This window comes from Camelus ferus, chromosome 7, assembly GCF_009834535.1.
Source record: "Camelus ferus isolate YT-003-E chromosome 7, BCGSAC_Cfer_1.0, whole genome shotgun sequence".
Taxonomy (NCBI): Eukaryota; Metazoa; Chordata; class Mammalia; order Artiodactyla; family Camelidae; genus Camelus; species Camelus ferus.
Genome location: NC_045702.1, coordinates 1,291,990 through 1,313,610, shown reverse-complemented (window position 1 = coordinate 1,313,610; position 21,621 = coordinate 1,291,990). Strand labels below are relative to the sequence as shown.

The 21,621-nt window shown below is 47.8% G+C and overlaps 1 protein-coding gene across 5 annotated transcripts in view; it reads left to right on the top strand.

The window, feature by feature from the left end:
- The first annotated feature begins 1,665 nt into the window (after positions 1-1,665).
- Positions 1,666-21,621, top strand: part of DNAJB6 (DnaJ heat shock protein family (Hsp40) member B6) — a 60,623-nt gene continuing 40,667 nt past the window's right edge. For 4 of the 5 annotated variants that reach the window (XM_032482982.1, XM_032482981.1, XM_032482979.1 and 1 more), the window contains exon 1: positions 1,685-1,802. The gene's annotated coding sequence lies outside the window, so the exon portion shown is untranslated. Of the gene's footprint in view, positions 1,803-21,621 lie in introns of all 5 variants that reach the window. The other variant, XM_032482978.1, reaches the window with a different exon arrangement.

Below are 21,621 nucleotides of genomic sequence, written 5' to 3'. Positions count from 1 at the left end.
ATCTCAGTAGCGTGCTGGATACATGTGATGTTAGTAAGCGTAACTGCGCTATCATTTGTATGGCCTGCAAAGTATTCCTGGTAAGGAGGAACCGGTCATCTGCAAAGCTGTGATCAATAACCTCGCATGTATCTACTTTTTCTTTCTCTTTTCTTGAATTTACCACCTCAGGGCAAATTTTTGCAAATGTTACCCTCGTATTGAAGGATAAATTTCACAGAATAGTAAAAACTGCCTGTGTCACTCAAGACCTTCACCTGAGGTCCCTGGACCCTGGGGTGGGGGTGGCAGGGTGTGTGTGAATAGGTGTCTACGAGTTCCCTCCTGCCACTTGCACTTACTTTGCTGGGGAGAAGTCCGTGCCTTTCATCAGTTTCTTGACGAGGCCACGACACAGGAGAGTTGTTACTTACTGAGTGTTAGTGCGCGCCAAGCCCACACAGCTAACCTTCACGTCAAGCCTACTATCCCCATCTTGCAGTTGAGGAAACAAAGTCACAGAGTCTCCCCGCTCCTCTGTCCGTCCTACAGACCCGACCTATCGCGGCTTGGCTTCCCTCGCCCAGCAGGTTCCAGGCCCCAGTACCTTCCATGTCTCTGCCACCTCTGCTCGCTGTCCCCAGGCCCACCGGGTGCCCTTGTACCTTGTCCTCACTTCTCTCCAAAGGCCTTCACACCAGTTCAAACCCCTGCTGTTGCATTTTGAAGTGACCTTCCAGTGAAGTAGGATTCCAGCAGCACCGCCCCATCGGGGCTAACACTGACTTTGGAATAAGCCTTTAATCTTCTCTTGAGAGATCGTCTCACAGAGTTGCTTAAACATCGCCACTCCTTTAATTTCCAAGGTATTTTTTCCTGTTCTCCCAGAAACACACCCGGTTGCCTTGTTTTGCACTGGTTGATTTTTCTCATGTACAGTTCAGCGCGTTGACAGATGTTTTAATAACTATTTTATCTATTTATGTTTTGGAGCGAGGTAAGGAAAGTTATTTGTGGCCAGCCTACCACTTACTATTTAAAATTCATGTCTTTGTGCTGTCTGCGTTTCAAGATTAGCCCACACTTGCTGCAGGGACCCATTTTCATGGGAGCCGTCGCAGGACAGCACTGTCAACACCGAGGGAAGCCGACTCCGGGCCGCGGGCGGGTGCGGTGACACCGGCCGCGGCTCTGCCCTCCTCGGACGCGGATTTATATAACCTGCCGAGAAAGGCACAGACGACTGACTCAAACGCTCTTCCTTTGGCCAACTGGTCACCTGCCACGAGCTCCAGGTGAGACAACGAGGGTTTAAGAGACAGACGGACCCGGGGGACGCAGGGAACACGGGGACCGCGGGCCCCCGGCTTTCCCGGCGCCCCAGACCGCGGCACGGACCAGCGGGCGGGAACCGGGCTCCGGGGTCGGGGACGCAGGGACGCGGGGACAGGGGCGGGGACGCGGGGACCGGACGCTCGCCGGCCGCACAGACGCGCCTGCGCCAACTCCACTCACGCCACCGTCCGACTCCCGCGGTGGGGCCTCCACTGCGCACGCGCGCCGGCCGCCGCGCCCTGGGCCCCGCAGAACCTTCGGGAAGGCGGGGGCAGGCGGGCGGAGCGCATGCGCGGCGTCGGGGCCGGGCGGAAGTGCCGCCGCCGCGCCGCCGCCGCGTGACGCACTTCCTGTTTGTTGTTGGAGAAAGGAGAGAAAGGAAAGCGCGAGGACCGTCGCCGCCGCCTCCACCAGCGCCCCCGAGCCGAAGCCGAGGACACCCGGCCGCCACCCCGCCGCGCCTCCCGCCGCCGGCTCCCGAGTCCTTGGTGAGGGCCGCCGGCAGCCGGGGGGCGGGCCCGGCCGCCGACGCGACCCGGCCCTGGCCACGGCGTGTGGGGGCCGGGCCGCGGCGGGCCGGGGGTCGGGGACGCGGGGGGCAGGGGCCCGGAGGCCGGGGCCGGGTGTGGGGCCGCCGGCCGGGGTGCGGGGGAAGGGGTCCCCGGGTCGGGGGCCGTGTTTGGGGCAGGCTTCCCGCCCGCCTTACCGGTCCCTTCTCAGGCCCCCTTCCCCCGCGTCCTTGGGGCCCCGAGCAGGCGGTTGGGGGTGGGCCCGTGCGGGCGGCGGGTGCGGGGCCGAGGTCGCTCCGCGTCTCGCTCGGCTGCGGCCGGAGCCGGGGGCCGGGGGCCTGCAGCAGGGGAGGCTTGTTTTTAACTCTTTAAGGTCCCACGTACATGACCCTAAAACCAGGTGGAGGTAGGTTTGTAGGAAGAGAGAAGCTCGCGGGAGGTCGCGCTGCCAAGTACGGAGACCGGGAAGCGGGCGAGGGGAGGCCGGGCCGCGTATCTGGGACTCCCCGCTGGCTTTCCCAAAGTTTCTTAATTTTCGAAATGAGATGCCTGGCTTTCAGTCTACTGGAAGAGCCAGTTTGTTTGGCTTAGCTTCAAGGTGTGCGGCAGTTTATATAACTCAAGTTTATATCAACTTTTGCCCAAGTTAGGAAAGAATTAACGCAAGAAGTGGAAATTGTGAACCTCGTACTGTCGCAGAAAGTTTTCAGAGATGTATGGCTTGCTAGTCAGACATGAAAGCTTCGTTACTAACTCCCGTGAATCACGGAAAGGCCCTTGTGGAAAAATCCCACCGCCTCCCCGGGGAAGAGTAGGCTGACGGCGCCCTTTGTATTCTCAACGTTTTTTATTTTAGTTGTGGATTCGTAGTACTGTTTTATGGCTGAAATGTTTTAAGGGAATTAGTTGATTTATTGGAAGTTAGGGTGAATGACCAAAAAAGGAAAGAGAAACAAACTCTTAACCATTTGAACTTGTTTATTTGCTGATTGTTCTTCAGGTTTTACCCACACGTTGTAAGTAACTATGTGCATCAGAATGTTTTCCCAGTATCTGGAAGGAGTCGTGTACTCCCTCTGCCCAGACTGCCCCGTCCTCTGATTCTGTCTGGGAGGTTTAACCCAGGCTTTACTTGCTCCCAGGAAGAGACCCCAGCTCCCATGGGTTTAGGACTTTAGTGTTTGTGTGGTCCCTAATAAAAATGAGTGCCCTTTGTGCATACTATCTAGTGAGCTGTGGATTTTTTGGGTTATGGAGAGTATGAATTTGGGGCATAAATTGGCTCGGTCTAGTGGTTTGTAGGTGCGAATGACTTGACAGGAAGCGGGAGAACAAAAGGGGATGAGGAGCCGCTTTCCCGAAATGTGTCTAACAGGCTCGGTGTGCTGTACAAGACAGGCGAGTTGGGAATTGAAGAGCTTTTAAGGAATTTGGCATGTGGTGAGTACCCTCTTCGAAATAGCAGTATTTTAAAATTCGTTTTCTTGACTTGGAAGCGGTAAATCCGGGAGATTCTGGCTGCAGAACTGAAACTCACCTGGAGGCCTGGGTAGAGAGTATTGTTTGAGTAATACTCTGAGTACTCAGTTAGGGATGGGGAATTGTAGTGTGAAACCTGTAACCAAGTGGCATACAGTAGTTTTCCTCGCAAAGCAAGCCCGTTAGTTTTCAGGTGTTAGGACCAAGGGTGAAAACGTTTACCCTCGTGTCAACTCTGTTTTGGACAGTTGCAAACAAGGAAGTTGTACTGCTCACCAATGCCGTTTTCAGCCAGGATTGGGGTGGGAGCGATTATGTGCATTTTTTAGTTTCTAAGAGGGCAGAGTTATTTTCATCTGGGGTTTTCTGGATCGCAGTGTAATCCTCACCATGTCACCTTAGTGATTTTGGCGTTACTTCTCTCAGGATTTTTAGAAAACTTTTTTTTTGTGGGAATGATCTTGAATTTAGGATGGTGTTCTGTGCTTAAACTCTGCTTTGCTTAAAATTTGTCCAGGACACCACCCAGCGGTGGAAGCCGGGTAACTGCGACTTATCAGTGAATCAGGACAGGGTCAGTGGCAGGATTAAGAAGGGCTGTAGTTATCGCTGGTGAATGGAATTTAAGAGAATTTCACACTTCAAAAAAGTGAAGTGAGAGAAGAAAAATGAGATTGGTGAAAATAAGAACACTGCTAAAAATGATAATGTAGGAATAGAAAGGCAGTTTTAAAGCCTCTGAAGAAAATGGTTACTGGATGTGTCAGCTAGAAAAATCTTGATGTTTTTATTATATATGATAATAAGGTTTTTTTCTTTCGAAGTTTGTATTTTTAGTGGGACATACAAAAACCCAGTTGACTTTTTAGGTTTTTTTTGTTTTGTTTTAGTATTTTTTATTGACGTATAGTTAGTTTATAATGTGTAGATTTCTGGTGTACGGCATAGTCATGTAGGAACATACGTGTATTCGTTTTCATATTCTTTCACCATAAGATACTACAAGATACTGAATATAGGTCCCTGTGCTATACAGTATAAACTTGTTTTGCTTTTGTTTTGATTCTATTTAAGAAAGAAGTAAATTTTGGAGGCCGCTCTGGAGCGGGAGTGAGCGCCTCTCTGCTTGAACAAAGAATAAAACTTTGCTTCTGAACCGAAAAAAGAAAATAAATTTAAAAAACAGTCTGTTTTTAAGGTGGGGGAAATGCTTTCTGAAAAAACAGTGAAAGCAGACACATCTGTGAGGGTTGCAGGGCGTGTCACAGCAGAGAGGATCTAAGCTGCGTCGTTCACCTCGTTTCAAAAGCTGTACCTTATTCAGGCATAGCTCAGGTTTCTCTTAAAATTGTTACCCTTTCTAAAATTTGTAAGGATTTTTTGATCATTCTAAATAAAAAGCAGCAACCATTGCAGATGGCTGTGAGGCAGTAGAACTATTTGTATGTCAGAATACTCCAAGTAGTTTAGGATTCTTAAACTGTTACAAGGGTCAGTTGTCTTTGGAAGGGCGACTTCCTCAGGCAGCAGGTGATTTTGTGCCCTTTAAAATTCTCGTCCTGCCTTTGTCAGCAAGGTGCTGAGAGTTTGCTGGATGTGTGGGGTGGCACACCCGGGCCTCCTGTGCACTCCTTCAGGCAGGCTTGGAATTTGAACGTCTGTGTTCCTTCACGGCCAGAGCATTGTCTTGCACCTGAGTGCTCAGAAAATACTGGTTGAATTGGATCCCTTTTCCTGGTTTGTCTGTTCCTCCATTACCCTTCCGTAGTTACTAATGGAATCCAGAGGTCAGGAAAGTTGGTGGAAAAGTGCATCTACAAATTCAGTTTACAAGTACCTGGGCTGAGTACCCGCCAGGTGTTATAACCAAGGCTGAGTACCTGCCATGGATTATAGTTTATTTTAATGGAACGAGGTTAGTCATGCCTGTAAGTGTCTAATAGGTGATGATTGCTAGTTGAAAAAATGGTCTTGGATCTTGAATTATAGAGGAAGTAACTTCTTTGTTTCAGGAATACTTCAGGGCATATCAGGTAAGAGCAAAATATGTAAGCAGGTGATCTGTAATAAGGAATATTGATTGATTTCTGTCTTCCTCTTACCTATGTGTGTGCTGAGAATCTTTCAGATAATGAAATGATATGTAGGATACTTGTCCAGATTTACTATTTATTTATTTATATTTATTTTATTTTTTTATTGAGTTATAGTCATTTTACAATGTGTCAAATTCCAGTGTAGAGCACAATTTTTCAGTTATACATGAACATACATATATTCATTGTCACATTTTTTTTTGGCTGTGAGCTACCACAAGATCTACCATTTCTTTTTAAATTTGCCTGCTTTCATTCCATTAGGTAGGTAATATTGCACAAAATCAGTTTCATGTCATGACATGAATTTAACCTTTAGAGAGACTATTCTCTTTAAAATTTCTCCTTTTCCAAGTTAGTAGATGTAATGAGTTTATTTGCTGGTTTTTTAAGCTAAAGGTAAGGAATGTGTTCAGTGGACAAACTGCATTGTGTAAAACAACGTATAATGAGTACCAGTCTATGGGTGAATAGTATGAAAGGCTTTCTGGAAGGAGGAAGGTAATTTTCCTCCCTTCAGCTCCAGTTTCAACATCGAGTCTCTTGGATTGGAAAGGAACAAAGGAGCAACTTTTATAGCAAGCAGAGCAGGGTTTCTTAGGGTTAGATGGAGAGAGATTTCAGAAAGGTCTCGTGGGTGGAAAAACGATCACTTAAGCCCAGTTACACACCTTTTATGTGTGGATGGCCAAGATTTGGGACAGAGCTAGCAGAAGGCCTCGGAATGCAGGTGTCTGGGCCACGCAGCGAGCTTGAGTAAGTTGACTCAGGGACGATCTTGTGGAGGCGAGGAGGGTGATACATTTGTAACAGTCATGTGGGGCACTACACTTTTTTTAAGTGTTGTTAAGAAAATGGGCCATATGTAATGACTTGGAAATTCTCCTTCAGAAATCATTAAAACCAAAATTGTATAACTCAAGGGGGTCGGCTAAGCTATTCGAAAAAAACTTGGCGTTTTAGAACTAATTCACCACAGAGCACCTCAAATAGCCAAAACTTGGATGTATTTTCCAGAGTCCGAGGTGACAGGAGGTGCAGTTTTCTGGGTGAGAATGCATGGAAGGAGGAGGGATATGCGCCTTATATGTAGACAGATGAGGTCTTGGGAGATGACTCTGGCCCTGCCTCTTCCTTGGGATGGACCTGTAGGCTGCTTCCTCATCTTTGCCTGTCCCACAGGGCTCGCTTCTGTCTTCTGCTTTCTTTTTCTGTAGGGGAAGTGGGTTAAGTTAAATTTGTACTGTTTTAATGGTGTCCGTGAATGTTTTAAGTTTAACTTACATTTTTGTTTTGGAGAGTGTTATCTTTGTAGCTAGATCTTTTGTCTGCTGCATCCTGGGCTGCATGCAGGTGATTCAAGGGGGCTGTATTGTATTTACTTACCCATGAATTCAGAAGAACTTGGAGTGGTGAGATAGGTCAAGGAAAGTAAAGCGAATGAAGTGAATTTTTGAAGGTAGCAGAGGGGTTTAGGAACCTGTCAAGTGTGTTTCTAGTACTTTTCCAGTGACGCACAGGTGTAGATGTTCATGATGCACTTTTTCCTCCTTTTAATAGAAGGAAAATCTCAGGTTTTTACCCAGACTTTACTTTCAAGAACTGTCTGGTAATAAAGTAGAACTTGTAAGTGCACTCAATAATGGTTTAATTCACCTGTACGGTAATTGTAACCCATGCTAGCTGATTTAGCTTTGGCAGCCAGAACTTGGTTTTGGGTGTTGCTTGAAGTGTGCACCCCAGTAGTGAAATGGGTGTTTGAATTCCCACCCAGAAGGAGCATCTTGGGTCCTGTGTGTGTATACCCTCTGCTCTTTCTTGTTGTAATTGTAAGATCTGGAGGAAGTGATAGTCTTGGATGGGCAGGATTGGACTCGTAGGGGTGGAAGTGGGAGTTGGTTGCTGGTCTAGAGAATAGGGAGCAGGGACGGCCTCTTGGAGGCAGAGGGGATCTGTATTGTGAGGACTCCAGCAGCACTAGCCCTCAGGTGAACAAAGCTCCAGATCACAGGACTTGTTTCTGTGCTGGAGGGACTGCAGAAATGGGAGTTTAGAGAAGCGGGAGTTCATCTTTCCAGAGAGGAGCTAGTTGGTGGTCGCCTGGGTGCATGCAGCGATGCGGGCGTCTGCCTGGCAGGAGGCCTGGGTCAGAGTGTGTAACACGGGCGTGTGCTGTGTGTGCAGTACCTTTTTCGCATTTTGCTGCTGTGCGTGGGTTCTCATGGCTCGTCTTGGTAGGTGGACTGGCAGTGTCAGGCTCACATTCTGGGTGGATGTTTGTGTCAGTCACCTGAGGTGTTGTGTGAAATGCAGGTTCACAGGCTAGCCATGCTGCTGGGTGAGATGGCGTCTTTCGGAATGGAGCCAGGAATCCTCATCTAGGCGCGTGCCTTTTTCCCCTTCTCCATGCACACTGCGTGCCCGTCTCTCTGGTGTCTGTACGTGCTTCTTTCTCTGCAGCCCTTACTTTGCTTCATTTCTCAACACCATTCAGTGTCCCGTGTTGGTAGAAGCCCTATTTTTTTACACTTGGGGGGTGGGGAATTAGGTTTATTTACTTTTTTTTTTAAATGGAGGTACTGGGGATTGAACCCAGGACCTCATGCATGCTAAGCTCGCGCTCTACCGCTGAGCTAGATCGTCCCCATTTGAGCTAGACCACCCCCAAGAAGCACTGTTGACGTGCGGCTTTCTTCCAGCTTAGCAGTGGATGACACCCTTGGACATCCCCATGTTGAAGGAGTTATTAGGAGACATGGTTGAGGCTTGACTTCCAGTGATCCCAGTAAGCCTTTGTCAGATGTGGTTAGAAAAGTTAAGAGGCCCACAATTAAGTGGAGAAATGGGCAAAGGATGTAGACTCAGGGAGCACTTACAGAGAGCTCTGAGCTGGGAGAGACGCTCAGCTCCATGAGTGCAGAGCAGTCAGATAGGCTTCACCTAACTGGTTGGAAAAATGAAACAGGTTAGTGATTGTTTCTGAGGGCTGAGGCTCAGGCCCAACGTGAGGCCGAGAACACTGGCTAGGATGGCAGTTGGTAGTCTCTGTGGAAGACAGTTACGCAGTCTTTTTTTTTTTTAGCTGCATAAATTTTTTGATGCAGAAATTTCTACATCTTGCCTAGAGAGATGGTTCCTGTCACACAGCATTGATGAAGACGGCAGCTCTCACTGGAGCACCCGGGGGTGATCTTGACTCCTAGCTCCCCGCTGTGGTGTTTGACCCAGACCTGTACTTGGCCTTGGGTTACCCAGCGGGGAAGTTAGGCTGCAGTAGTGTCTACCTACTGCTTAGACCAGTGCTTGACACGGAAGCATTCAAATACCACACATGTTCACCGTGCCCTCCGCCCTGCAGGGTGTTTTTCATTTTAAAATGGGAAATTGTGGATGGTAAATATTTTTTCCAAAACGGCCCTGCCAGTTCTCAGCCACTCAGGGGAAGGCCTCGTGTCGACTTGCCAGCTGACTGTTCTGCTGTTGGTATCTCCACTGTCAATTTTTTTGTCCTGCTACATAGATTTTTGATTTTGATAATTTATCCTGGATTTAAAAAAATTTTTTACTGATGTGTGATTGACATGGAAGAGGTGTACAGCGTGTTAGTTTTACACATTTGCATGTTGCTGTGTGATTACTACAGTAGTGCAGCTGGACGTTCATCATGTCCCATGATCATCCTTGTATTTTCTGATTTCACATGGATTCATTATTTGCCAGTTTCCACTTTGCATGCTCTACCAAAAGTTAAGAAAAAGCTAGTAATTTAAATGGCCCCAGTTCCGCTCACAGTTTCACTGAAGAAGGGTGAGCAGGTCCTGCCTGTGTGAAGGGCCAAGAGGTGCGGCTTCTGGGAGCAGTTGTGGTAGGGGGGTGTGGGGGTGGTGTATTTAGACCATTGATGTTTAAAGTGATTATTGTTATTATTGTTGATGCTTTGGTCTTCCACACCGTTTCTGCCTTTTGTGGTTTAAATGGAACATTTTACATACTTTCATTTTCTCTTCTTTCTTAATGTATGTTTTTAAAACTTAAAATGGTTGCCCTAGAGTTTGCAGTACACAGTCATGAGTGCTGCGCGGCTCTGGAGGTAGTCGGGCACTGGACCACCACACTTTCCTAAGTCTCCCTTCCCCGCCCTTGTGTCGGCCTTGTTGACTGCACCTACCTGTACATGGGCTCAGGTGTGCACAGAAGCCTGCACAGCCGAGCACATCGCTGCTCTTGTTCGAATACACTCTTATCTCTTAGATCAACTAAACCTAAGAAAAGTAAGTTTCTATCTGACATCTACTTATTTCTTGTCTAATGCTCTTTATCTAGATCTGTGTTTCTGATCTATATCGTCTTCCTTCTCTCTGAAGAACTTTTAATATTTCTAACAGGACAGATGTGATGCCAACAAATTCTTCTTTTTCTTTGCCAGAGAATATCTTTATTCTTCACTTCTGAAGGATAACTTTGCAGCTACAGGATTCTAGGTTGGTGCCCTGCCACCCCCTTCTCAACACTTAAGATCTTTCATTCCGTTTTTTTTCTTTTTTTTCCCACCCCACTCTACTAGCGTAGGGGAGGGGTTTTTCTTGTCTGGCTTCTTCCAAGGTGTTTTGGTCTTGGATTTTTCTGAAGTTTGCATATAATAAGCGTAGGCTTAGGTTTTTTTTGTTTTGTTTTGTTTTGTTTTGTTTTGTTTTGTTTTGTTTTAATTTATCCTGTGTGGTGGTCTCTGGTCTTCCTGGATGTGTGGTTTGGTGTCTGATGTGAATTTGGGGGAAATTCTGTCATTGCTTCAGGACTGACTCGTGCTTGAAAACATTGCTCCTGTTCCCTTCTGGTGACCTCCTTATGTGTGTCCCACAGTTCTTGGGTGTTCTGTTTTTGTTTTAGTCTCTTTGTTTTTCAGTTTTTGAGGTTTTTATTGTCCTATCAGATTCCTCAGTTATGTTCCTTTCCCCCTCCCCTTGACTGAAGCACCAGGGCGTTTTTCCCTCCAGTATTTACTCTGAGGAATTGGTAGCACTCCTAGAGGTGAAACTCAAGACACAGTCCCAGCTGTGGGACTGGGCGCTGAGACGCCACGGGTCGTCCCGGGAAGGAAGGGGCTTGGCGGGGCCCCTCCCGCTGCTCTGGGCGCCGCTTCCTTTGTAGCGCTCGCTGCAGAACACATTGGATGAGATTTTCACTTTCTTCTTTTTTTTTTTTTCCTGTAAAATTGAAAATCCTCTTTGTATTTCTTTTGGTTAGTGAAAACAGGTACTAATGTGGGTCTTTCTTACAAGTGACATGTTAAGGGAACTTTGGACTCTGGAAAAGCAAGGGATACCTGTATTTGTAAACCAGTCTAGGGGTAAAAGACTGCAGGGGCTGGGCATCGGGGGAGATTCTGCACGGAACCCCCACCTGCCAGGGGGGAAGGGCACTGCCAGGGCCTTCTGGCTGGTCTCTCCTCCTGACTGTGTCCCTCGAGATGAGCTGATTATGGTGTGAAACCATCGTAATTGGTAAGTACATACAATATTCTAAATTTCCTCATTTGTAATTTTACTTTTGGCTTTAATGTACATGGTAGTAGGGCAGGTGCAGGCAGACCTCATTTTGTAGTGCTTTGCTTAATTGCACTTCTCAGAGTCTGCCTTTTTTTTTTTTAAACAAACTGAAGGTTTGTGTCAACCCTGCCTCTGTCCAGTCTGTTGGCCCCGTTTTCCCAACAGCATTTGTTCACATTGTGACACTGTCACACTTTGGTAATTTTTGAGGTATTTTGAATTACTTTGTTTGTTACGATGATCACTGATCTTCGATGTTATTGTTGTAATTGTTTTGCGGCTCACAAACCACGCCCATCTAAGAAAGCGAGCTTGATTAATAAATGTTGTGTGTTTTGACTGCACCACTGAGGGGCCATCTCTCCCCGCCACGTCCGACCTCCTGATATTCCCTGAGACTCAGCAATATTGAATTAGACCGGTTAATTACTCCTTAGTGGGCTCTGCTCAAGTGAAAGGAAGAGTTGCATATCTCTCACTTTAAATCAGAAGCCAGAAAGGGAGGCCTGTCAGGAGCTGCCATAGGCGGGGAGCTAGGCCTCTAGTGCCAGACAGCCAAGTTGTGAATGCAGAGAAGTTCTCAAGGGAATTAAAAGTGCGCCTCCAGTGAGCCCGCCAGTGGTAAGAAAGTGAAATAGGCTTACTGCTGTTAGGGAGAAAGTTTCAGTGTCTGGAGAGAAGATCAGACTAGCCACAGCATTCCCTTAACCAAGCCCTCACCCAGCGCACGGTGCTAGTGACCCTGCTCAGTTCTGTGAAAGCTGGGAGAGGTGAGACAGCCCACAACAGTTTGGAGCCAGCAGAGGTTGGTCCATGAGGTTTGAGGAGAGAATCCGTCTTCATAAAATAAAAGTGCAGGTGAAGCAGGAGATGCAGGCTGGCAACCTCCTCCAGAAGGTCCAGCTGGGCTGATGCAGGCCCGCACTGAGCTGCGGGTTTGTGGTGAGGCGGCGTTACACTGAGGGCGGTGCCGGCTAGGACGGCAGAGAGAAGTCAGCGCCTGGCTGCAAAGAACAGGCTGCCTCTGGAATGCAGCTGGTGACTTCAGTTGAAGCCAGTGCTCATTTACCATTTCAAACCCCAGGGTCCTTAAGAATGATGCTAAGTCTACTCTGCTGGCGCTCTGTAAACAGAACAAAGCCTGAGTGGCAGCACACCCGGTTACAGCGTGGTTACTGAATATTTTAAGCCTGCTTTTGAGATCTACTCAGAGATAAAGATTGTGTTCAGAATATTACTCTTAGACAACGCACCTGGTGACCCAAGAGCTCTTGTGGAGAGGGACGGTGAGAGTCATGTCGTTTTCATGCCTGTAACAGCGTCCACTCTGCAGCCCACGGATCAGGGAGTACTTTGAATTTGCATGTGTTAAACAAATACATTCATAAGGCTGTAGCTGCTGTAGACTGATTCCTCTGATGGATCTGGGAAAAGTAAGCTGCAAACCCTCTGGAAGGGATTCACCATCATAAATTCATCAAAGAACAGTTACTGTTCATGGCAAGAGACCAAAACATCAACATTAATAGGAATTCAGAAAAAGTTGACTCTAACCCTCATGGATGATTTTGGGGGTTCAAGACCTCAGTGCAGGAAGGACGTGGTGGAAACAGCAGGAGAACTGGGATTAGACGGGGGGCCTGAAGCTGGGGCTGAACTGCTGCAGCCTTAAGATAAACGTGCACAGAAAAGGATGAGCAGAGCAGGTGGTTTCCTGAGACGGAATCCTCTCCTGGTGAAGGCGCTGTGACGGTGTCCCGATGACAACGAAGCGTTTAGAGTGTGACAGAACCTTAGCTGATAGGGCAGGGTCTGAGAGGATTGAGTCCAGTTTTGAAAGAAGTTCCCCTGTGGGTAAAACATCACACAGCACTGCCTGCTACAGGGAATCTTCTGTGAAAGGAAGAGTCAGCCAATGAAGCAAACTTCGCCTTATTTTAAGAAATTGCCACAGCCGTGCAACCACCACCCCTAGCAGTTGTCAGCCATCAGCATCAAGGCAAGACCCTCCACCAGCAGAAAGATGCTAAAGCTCAGATGATGGTTAGGTTAGCTTTTTGTTTTCTCAAACAATAAAGTGTTTTTAAATTAAGGTATGCATACTGGTTTTTTAACATAGTGCTATTGCATCCCTAACAGATTGCAGTGTAAAGTATCTGTATGCACTGGGAAGCCCCAAAAAGTGTGTGACCCACTTCACTGGCTTCACAGTGATGGCCTGGAACTGCGCACACGGCATCTCTGAGGCATCTGGACATAATTTATAAATACGCATGCATGCACGCCTTTCCACCGAGGTGGTACTCAGATGAGTGGATACTGCTGGACTTGGATGTGACATGCTTTCTCAGAGTCCTGACGTGAAGGGGGTTAGATTTATTGGAGGAGGCAGTTATTTTGGGTTAATAGTTACTAGGGTAGACAGTGGCTTTACTGAAGAGGGCGAGTTAAATCTTTTTCACTTGATTAGGCCTATTTTGTTGGAAACTGCATAGATTAACAAATTAGTTGTCCTAAGAAGCTTTTTTTCCTTAATTCAGAATAAAAGCACTGCTTTCCTATAGCTTCCTTAACACACAGTAGGTGGTGTCCGTGGGAAGTTACAGGAAAGATGATGAGTGCAGTCTGAGAGCACCTCCCCGCTCCTAACCCGGGGTCCGAGGTGACTTCTGTTAGGATGCTTCCCACTGGCTCCGACTGAGGACTGTGCCCTCTACCTGTGCTTTCCAGGACGGACGCCAGTAGCCACTCTGGCTGCTGATCCCTGGAAGTGCGGCTCCTGTGCCAGAGGGAATGAGTTCTCAAATGGTATTTGGTTTTAACGACTTGAAGTTTAAGTGGCTGGTCTGGCTGGCGGGTTCGTTTGTGGGCAGTGCGGTGTGAGGCGGTGCTTGCTGACTGCGTTCCCACCTGCTGAGGTCCTAGTGGGCACGTTGCTCTGCCTGCTCTTCCCGCAGGGCCCTGCGCTGCCCCCAGCGCTGAGGGGCGTGCGCTGGCTTCTGGGTGGGAGCATGTTGCCCTTGACCCAGGGAAGGCGGCGGAGGGGGGGGTGCTCAGTCCTTCTGAGGGCCTGTATTTTCCCGGCATTCCCTGTCCTCCTGTGATCCCCGAACGAGGGAGATGAGAAGAAAGGCAGGTCAGGAGACCGGCTCCTGGTGTGGTCCCCAGTGCCGACCGTCATGGGAAGGCCGTGGGAAGTGTCTCAGTGCCATGGACGGCATCCTTCTGAAAATAAAGGCATATATTCGGTGCTTTAGAAAGATGGTGTTAGAAGGACTGAAGCTAAACGAAGGTTTGTGTCAATGGGAAATAGTCTCTGTGTGAAATAGTATTTGTATGCTAGCCTGTTACCTGTTGGTTTACTTAAAATTGTTTTGGAGCTGGGTAGTGCTCCTAGGTTTTGAGGGTCCTTTTATCATCTCATCTAATGTATGTTAAATATTGGGCATTTAATGTATAGACTTTGTTTTTTTGTTTTTTGTATTTTTTAGTGTATAGGTTTATCAGTTTTTTAAAATAATGCTGTTAATATTTAGAAATACTGACTTCTGTAGGGAAATTGCTGATACAAATGTGTAAGTGGCTTTTTGTGTAAAACTCTGGGGTTAGTCAGAAGTAACGTGAACGCAATTAACCTTTCTTGGATTTTGTCAAATTTTAAATTGTTTCTTTTGTGCGGGATTACTCCGAAGCAGCGGGAAGTGAATTGACCTGTGGCTCCCGCTGCGGGTGGCGGCTGTGGTAGCAGTACTCGAGCCAGCTTTTCAGATCTCAGGTCTGAGGTCTTCAGCACCTTACTGGGATCTCCATTTCTAGACCTTGGAGTATTCTCGTGTTACTGTTGTGGAGCACATTTTTATCTGAATGTCTTCAGAGTTGGTAACCTGGCTGGCCCTTCTTAACACTGAAGAGATGGCGTTGATGTGAAGAGTGTGCTCGTGTGAAGCCCTCGGCCCTGGGCTCGCTTGTCCTGGTGAGCTGAGTTGGCAGTGCAGTTTGGCCCCGAGGGTGGGAGCTCTGCAGGCAGACTGTGGGCTTTGAGTTTACTGGAACCTTGGGCAGTGGCCTGAATTCCTCTGGCTGCCCCGGTCCCCACAGCTGTGCTTGTGACAAGGGTTTGTGCTGAATCAGAAGGCCCGGTGCGGGAGCCCCCGGCTCCTTCTCACCTGGTAGAGCCGTCATTAGTACTAAACTGAGCAGGATGTAATTACGCAGATTGAAAAGCTTTTTAAAATTGTTGTGTTTTCAATGGAAATAGAAGGAAGTCTTTTGACATTTTTCATACAACAGTTGTGGCTGTGCATGGAACCTTTCCAGTGACATTTCATTGCTTTAGAGAGTGACCCTCAACAGCTGTCAGAGCATCTCCTCGCTCTTCTACTCTATCCTCCGTCTCTCCTGTCGTGGCTCTGATTTGGACATGCATCTCTCCAGAATGTTTTGTTAACGGATCTCCCCCAACCCCGTCATCTCTCTCTTCCTTTGGAACTCTGCTTGCTTTGCACCATACGCGCGACCTTTTCAAATCCGCCCCCGCTTACACTGATGCTTAAGAGCCCTTAGAGTTGAAAAGTCCTAAATTTTGAGCATGTTCTGAAATTCTTCTTCTGTTTTTTGTCTTGAGCCCTTGCTAGTAAACGTCATACTGAAATCTCTTGACATACTGACTTCTTGAGTTTCACGTGAGCTGTGTGCTTGTATCATGTTTACTGCGCATAAGCTGTGCTTTTGTCTGAGGTTTTCCCTCTCTGCTCAGGGGGCTGCTTCCTGTCCTTCAGTTCTTCAGTAAGTGGAGTGTTCCTTTAAGCCTTCTTTGCTACGCTGTCTCCACAACCTCTCCGCAGCACACCTTACACACTTCATTGTATGTGCACGTCTGTCTCCTACAGTTGGTGACTTGGCCCCAGAAGTAGCATATGATTGTTACAAATGTTAAATTTATATAGTGAAATGCACTCAAACCACATCATTGTTTTTTCCTGGGACTGAATGTGTTGGTGATATAATTGATACCCAGAAGGTTTTGATGTGTTAGGACAGTGGGCCAGGATACCCAGGGTGGACTTTATGGGGCAGGCCGTGCCCCCCACCTGTCTGAGGAGCCACAGGTGCAACAAGGGAGTGACAGGCTGGACAGTGACCAGAGGCTTCTGGGCTTTCCTGGGAGTCAGGAGGGAAGTGGGGAACAGTCTTCTGTTGGCGACAACTGGAGTGTCTCCTCGATACAGTGTTGGACTCTGGGTGCCCAGGGATTGCGGTTTTGGGGCTTGCTCATGGCCGAGGCCAGGGCGGTGGTTTGGGGAGTAATTGAAAGAGACGTAAGGATGTGCCAGCCTGGAGAGTAAAATAGGAAGTAGAGCTCTTGAATGTGTGAAGACAGCTGCACGGAGGGGACATTGAGCTGCGCTGTGGGCCCTGAATGGAGACCAGGCGTGGCCGTTCTGTGGGGCCCGCTGCGGAGCTTCGTGAGGGGAGCCCAGGGCCACCAGACAGCGGGCTGCTTCCGGGAGTGGGTTCAGCAGCGACAGTGGGGACGGGTTAGTGCTTAGGCGGTGGCGGTGCTTTCTGCGGCGAGGCTTAAGTGATTTCTGTCAAGGCCCTTTTTGTTTAACGAGGGTGTGGACGCTGCCAGTCACGTCAGTGCTCTGAGAGCCGCAGTGTTGGGGTTTCAGGATGAGAGTTTTCCAGTGCTCACATTTCTCCTGCATTTGTCTGCTGGAATTCTGTGAAAAGAGTGTTGGCTCAACAGCTGTCAGGGTACAGAGGCAGTCTGCACAGGAGAGGCAGTGCGGTGACGTAAACGCTCGGTGGTGGTGGTGGTGCTGGTCCGTGTGTGCGCCATGCCCGGCAGTCCCTCCAGTTACGAGATGAGCGAGTGCTGGGAGCAGTGTGTGTCCTGGGAAGTGCGACTGCCGCCGCCGTGTGTTCACACGTGAAAGTGGAAGGTAGCTCCTGGGTCCTCATCGCAAGGAGAGGCCCTCTGTCTTGTCCTGTGTCTGTGATACGATAGGAAGCTCACCAGGGAGTCCTGCGTGCTGTGTGTACCCTTAACCGAGCGTGCTCTGTGGCGGGTTGTTTCAGTAAAACGGGCAAGAAAAAGGTGCGTGGCCGCCCAGAGTGCCCGCTGGTCTGTGGGGCTTCATCCAGGGGGTGTTCCGGATGCCCTTTTGACATGGCTGTACTTCTCTTTTTGAATTAAAAAAAAAGTGAAAGTAACTTTATTTTGAAACCATTTTGTATTTACAGAATAGTTGTAGAGTCTGCCTGCCTGCTTCTTACCCAGCTGTCATTAATATAATGCATGTAACTAAATTGTGTTTCTCAAAACTAAGTAATTAATATCGGTACGGTCATGTTAACTACAGACTTCATTCACATCTCACCAGTTTTCCCCCGGCATTCTTTTCCTGCTCCAGACAGCCAGTCCAGGAGCCCACGTGGCACGTAGCTGTCAGGTACTCTTGCTCCTCCACCCTGGCACAGCCGCATGGTCTTCCCTCGGTTTCCGGGCCTAGGCCTGTACCTCCTGATAGCATCTCTGCTTGCTTGGCACGTGCCCTCGGCTCATCTTGTGCCTTCCCTGCCTTGGACCTCGAAGCAGCCAGGGCAGCGATCCCCAGTGGAGCTGACTGCGTCCTTGAGAGCCACTCTCGTCTGGCGCTGGGCGGCATGTTGTGTCTGTTGAGATGTGTTCCCTTGGCTGTGAGAGGAGAGGCTGGCGGTGTCTCAGGGTGGGGTGTCTGGTGTGGATGACGAGAGAAGAGTGAGGGACTGAGCTGTTCTGCAGAGAAATGAGGCAGAGCTCTGGGTTGGTTAGTTGAGTGTATGTGGATGTACCAGTGTCGATCACTGCTCGGGACAGTTTCCCACCTAGCAGCTTGGGCATGGGGTAGAATTTACTAGGGAGAGACCAGGTGTGGGAGTGGGGCGGGCGGCAGCTGCACTGGGTCATGTTCTATTTGGGATGTTTGTCAGGCATCCAGATGGCCACGTCAGGTAGCCATCTGTCACTTGTGTCTCGAGCACCAGAGTGGGACCTAAAATCAGGGAATCGCTGCTGCATCAGTGGTATTTGAATAATGGGAGCGACAGAGGCACAGAGGCGCGGGGGAGAGAAGGGCTTCGAGGCCCGGCGCTCTCCTCCTTGATGCTCACGGCTGACCGAGGGGCGCAGGCAAACCGCAGGCCGTGTGACCGGAAAGCCCTCGTGCGTTTAGGGTCTGGGGAGTCAGACACATGAGCCCTGAGTGCACGGGTGCTACTGGGGGAGGCTTTTCCCCTCTTGACCTTAAGGCCGAGTAAGCTTCTGGTGCAGGGGTGGGAGCTGGACAGGACTGATCGAGGGAGTAGGGAGGTGGTGTGTGTCCAGAGTTCTACAGAAGGGGCCTTGGATGGTGAGGTTTGGGGCTCTTCCTTGGACAATTGGCTCATTTGAACTTTCTTCGTGGGGTAGTCTCCATTTTAGGAGGAGAGAGAAACAGCCAACACTTGAGTGCTGCTCGTATCCCGGGCGCTGTTAATTGATGGTGCTCTTGTGCACCCTCAGTCCCAGAGACCCTCCTGGGGGATAGATCAGCCTTCCAGTGGCTGTTCAAGGAGGTTAAGTAAGTAGTCTCGGCACTCCGCTTGGCAGGCAGGCCGCTAGAGTCTAAGCCCACCTTCCCGTGCTGGCACTGCCTGCCCCGAGGATCTCCCTCCTCACCGTCGTCGTCATCCGCCCAGACGCTGGCACCTTACTGCGGACACGAGACAAAACGCGTGAGCTGCGAACTGGTAGCAGAGATGTCTGAGCAGCGGCATCGGACACACTGGACGACCTCTGGTCACGCGTGGCTCAGGCAGCGGTTCAGCTGTTAGGAAAGGCGAGATCCTCCCCTGGTTCCGTGGGTGGCGGTGGGCTGGTGTCCCCAGTATTCCCCGCACGTCGCGTCCCTGCAGACCCACACGGCAGTCCTGGGGCTGCAGAGTGAAAGTGGTTGATGATGGGTAGGTGGTTACAGCCCTTGGAAGTCCCGGTGAAGGGATGCTGATTTTGAGCGGCTCGTGGTCCAGAGTTTAATACCAGAAGATCCGAGGTTGCTGTGTTCTTGCCAGCCAGCTCTTCTGTGCGTAGTGATTTCCAGACTGAACTTGCTGCTCTCACCAGCCAACCACTGTGCTTCACATTTTCTAATTATCAACAGAGAAACCTTCTGTAACTGGGTGCTCGCTCCCATAACTGGTTGCTGTGCAGAACAGATTCTCCAGGACTTTATGTTGAACGTACCAGAACACAATTGAGAAAAGCTGTGCATTGAGCAACCGTGTACCGAGAGTACGTTCTCCAGTTAGTGTTTTGGTTATCTGTTGCATATCTATCACAGCTGATAGGATTTTAACGTTAAGTGGGAGGAATTACAAGAAAATAGTAACCATATTTTATCCCTAATTTGTAATTTTAAAAAACTGAGATTCTGTTTGACAAAGATATATATTTTTACATTCACATACTTTTATGTTGTAAAGATGGCACATCTTGTAGCCTGTTCTGAGTTCTTAACCACCTACCATCTAGAACTTTTATTAATGTATTTGAGGTTCTGAATTTCACCGTGGTCAGTTGATGAAATTGATATGTAGTTCTTGTACATCTAAATATATCCTAATACCTTTATGATTTCTTCGACCCAAGGGCATTCTCAAAAAAGAAAAAAGTGTTGTTTTCGCAGCTATTTCTTTGTGGTTTGTCATAATTGATTTTTCTCTTAATTCCATGGTTTTTGTAAGCCTTCTAAGCGTGAGTGTTAAGCATGCCAGACCACACGGCCTTGGTATTTTCTCATGTCTGCTGTGGGGCCCTATTTCAATGTCCATTACATCAAGCTTGTTAAATGTGCTCAAATCTTACAAGTTAACTTTTTCTCTGCTTAATGATATGATTGTGGGTGTTTTTTAAAAAGTATTTTTTTAAATAAAAACAGCGTAATATACAATTTCAGATATATAATGTATAAAAAGAAAATATATATAAAAAGTGCTTCTAGATCTAGTGTACCTTGTTTTTGCATAACATAAACAGCATCTTATTTTTAAGTGAACAGTTCAGTGGCATTATATTCACACTGTTGTGTGTTTATCACCACCGTCGTCTCCAGAACATTTCTACCCTCCCACTTTGAAACTCTATACTCATAAAGCAGTGACTCCCCACCCCCGTCCCCCCCAGCCGCTGGCGTCCTGCACGCTTCCTTTTATGTTGTAATGCTGTTGCTGGTCGGGATGTTTTGAGGCCATGCTAGTTTTTGAATTCTTTGCTTTATCCTCGTGAAGTTACTGTTCCTGGAGATGCTCTTCCTCCAGTGCATGCTTCCTGAGAGTCATGCTGCTGTGCACACACTTAGTGTTCGCCTTGTACATCTTTCCTGCCCATGAGTTTGTCTCAAAACAGTGTACAGCTGACCCTTGAACAATGAGGTTAGGGGCGCTGACCCCCCACAGTTGAAAATTACGACTTTTGACTCCTCCAAAACTTAACTTAGAGCCTACTGTTGACCAGAAGCCTTACTTATAACATGGTTGATGAACACATATTTTATGTGTTTATTACATGGTACTCTTACCATAGAGAAAGATAGAAAAAAATTAAAATTATAAAGAGAAAATACATTTTTGTACTTAACTGATACTGTTTTTACACAGTTAAAAAAATTTTTTTTAGTTTATCTGTATTTTAATTTTTTTTTAGGTGGGGAGGGTAATTAGGTTGTTTATTTATTTTGACGGAGGTACTGGGGATTGAACCCAGGACCTTGTGCATTGCTAAAAGCATGGGCTCTACCACTGAGCTGTACCCCCCCCCCCACAATATCTGTTTAGAATGTGAATTGTCTGTCAGTACCTACATCAGTATTGTCTTATGTGATACAAAACACTGTAGATGTTAACACAAGACAACAAAAATGAAAAGATACTGTGGAAAAGAAATACACGTCTCTTTATGGGTGTGATGATTCACACACTGATAACGAAGAAGCAGTGAATGACTGTTGAGGCAGCATAGTGATAGCTGTGAGGCTTCAGAGAGCCTGGCCTGCACGCTGAGGAGCGAATCCTACAGCATTTTTATGGCTTACAGTATTACAATTACTTATAAGACAGTATTGGAAACATTGTTACATAAAAAACACTTTTCCTTGCGATGATAAGCTGACATGGGAGGGAGAGACATTCTGTATGGTGATGTAATAATTTGGAAGCAAAGTTTGAAAACAGTAAGAAGACTAGAACGTTACTAGTTTTATATTAAGTATCACTCACCTTATGCCTATGTGAGGATCGACTGGTATCTACACTATCTCTTTTGTGTTCATAATGTGCCTAATTTTTTTTCAATATTTCTAGGCTGCACAGTTGTGAGTTTTTTCAAATTGTGGCAAGTATCTAAAAAAGTTACTAGTATTTCTACTGAGAAAATCCGAGGGAGAGGATATGGCTCAAGCGGTGGAGGGCGTGCTCCGCGTGCACAAGGTCCTGGGTGCAGTCCCCAGCACCTCCTCAGAAAAGAAAGAAATCTAGTCACCCCCACCACACACACACACAAAAGAAAGAAAGAAAGAAAGAGAAAATCCGCACGCAGGTGGACCTGTAAAGCTCAAAGCTGCGTTGTTCAAGGGTCAGTTGTAGTTTTAAAAAAAAATT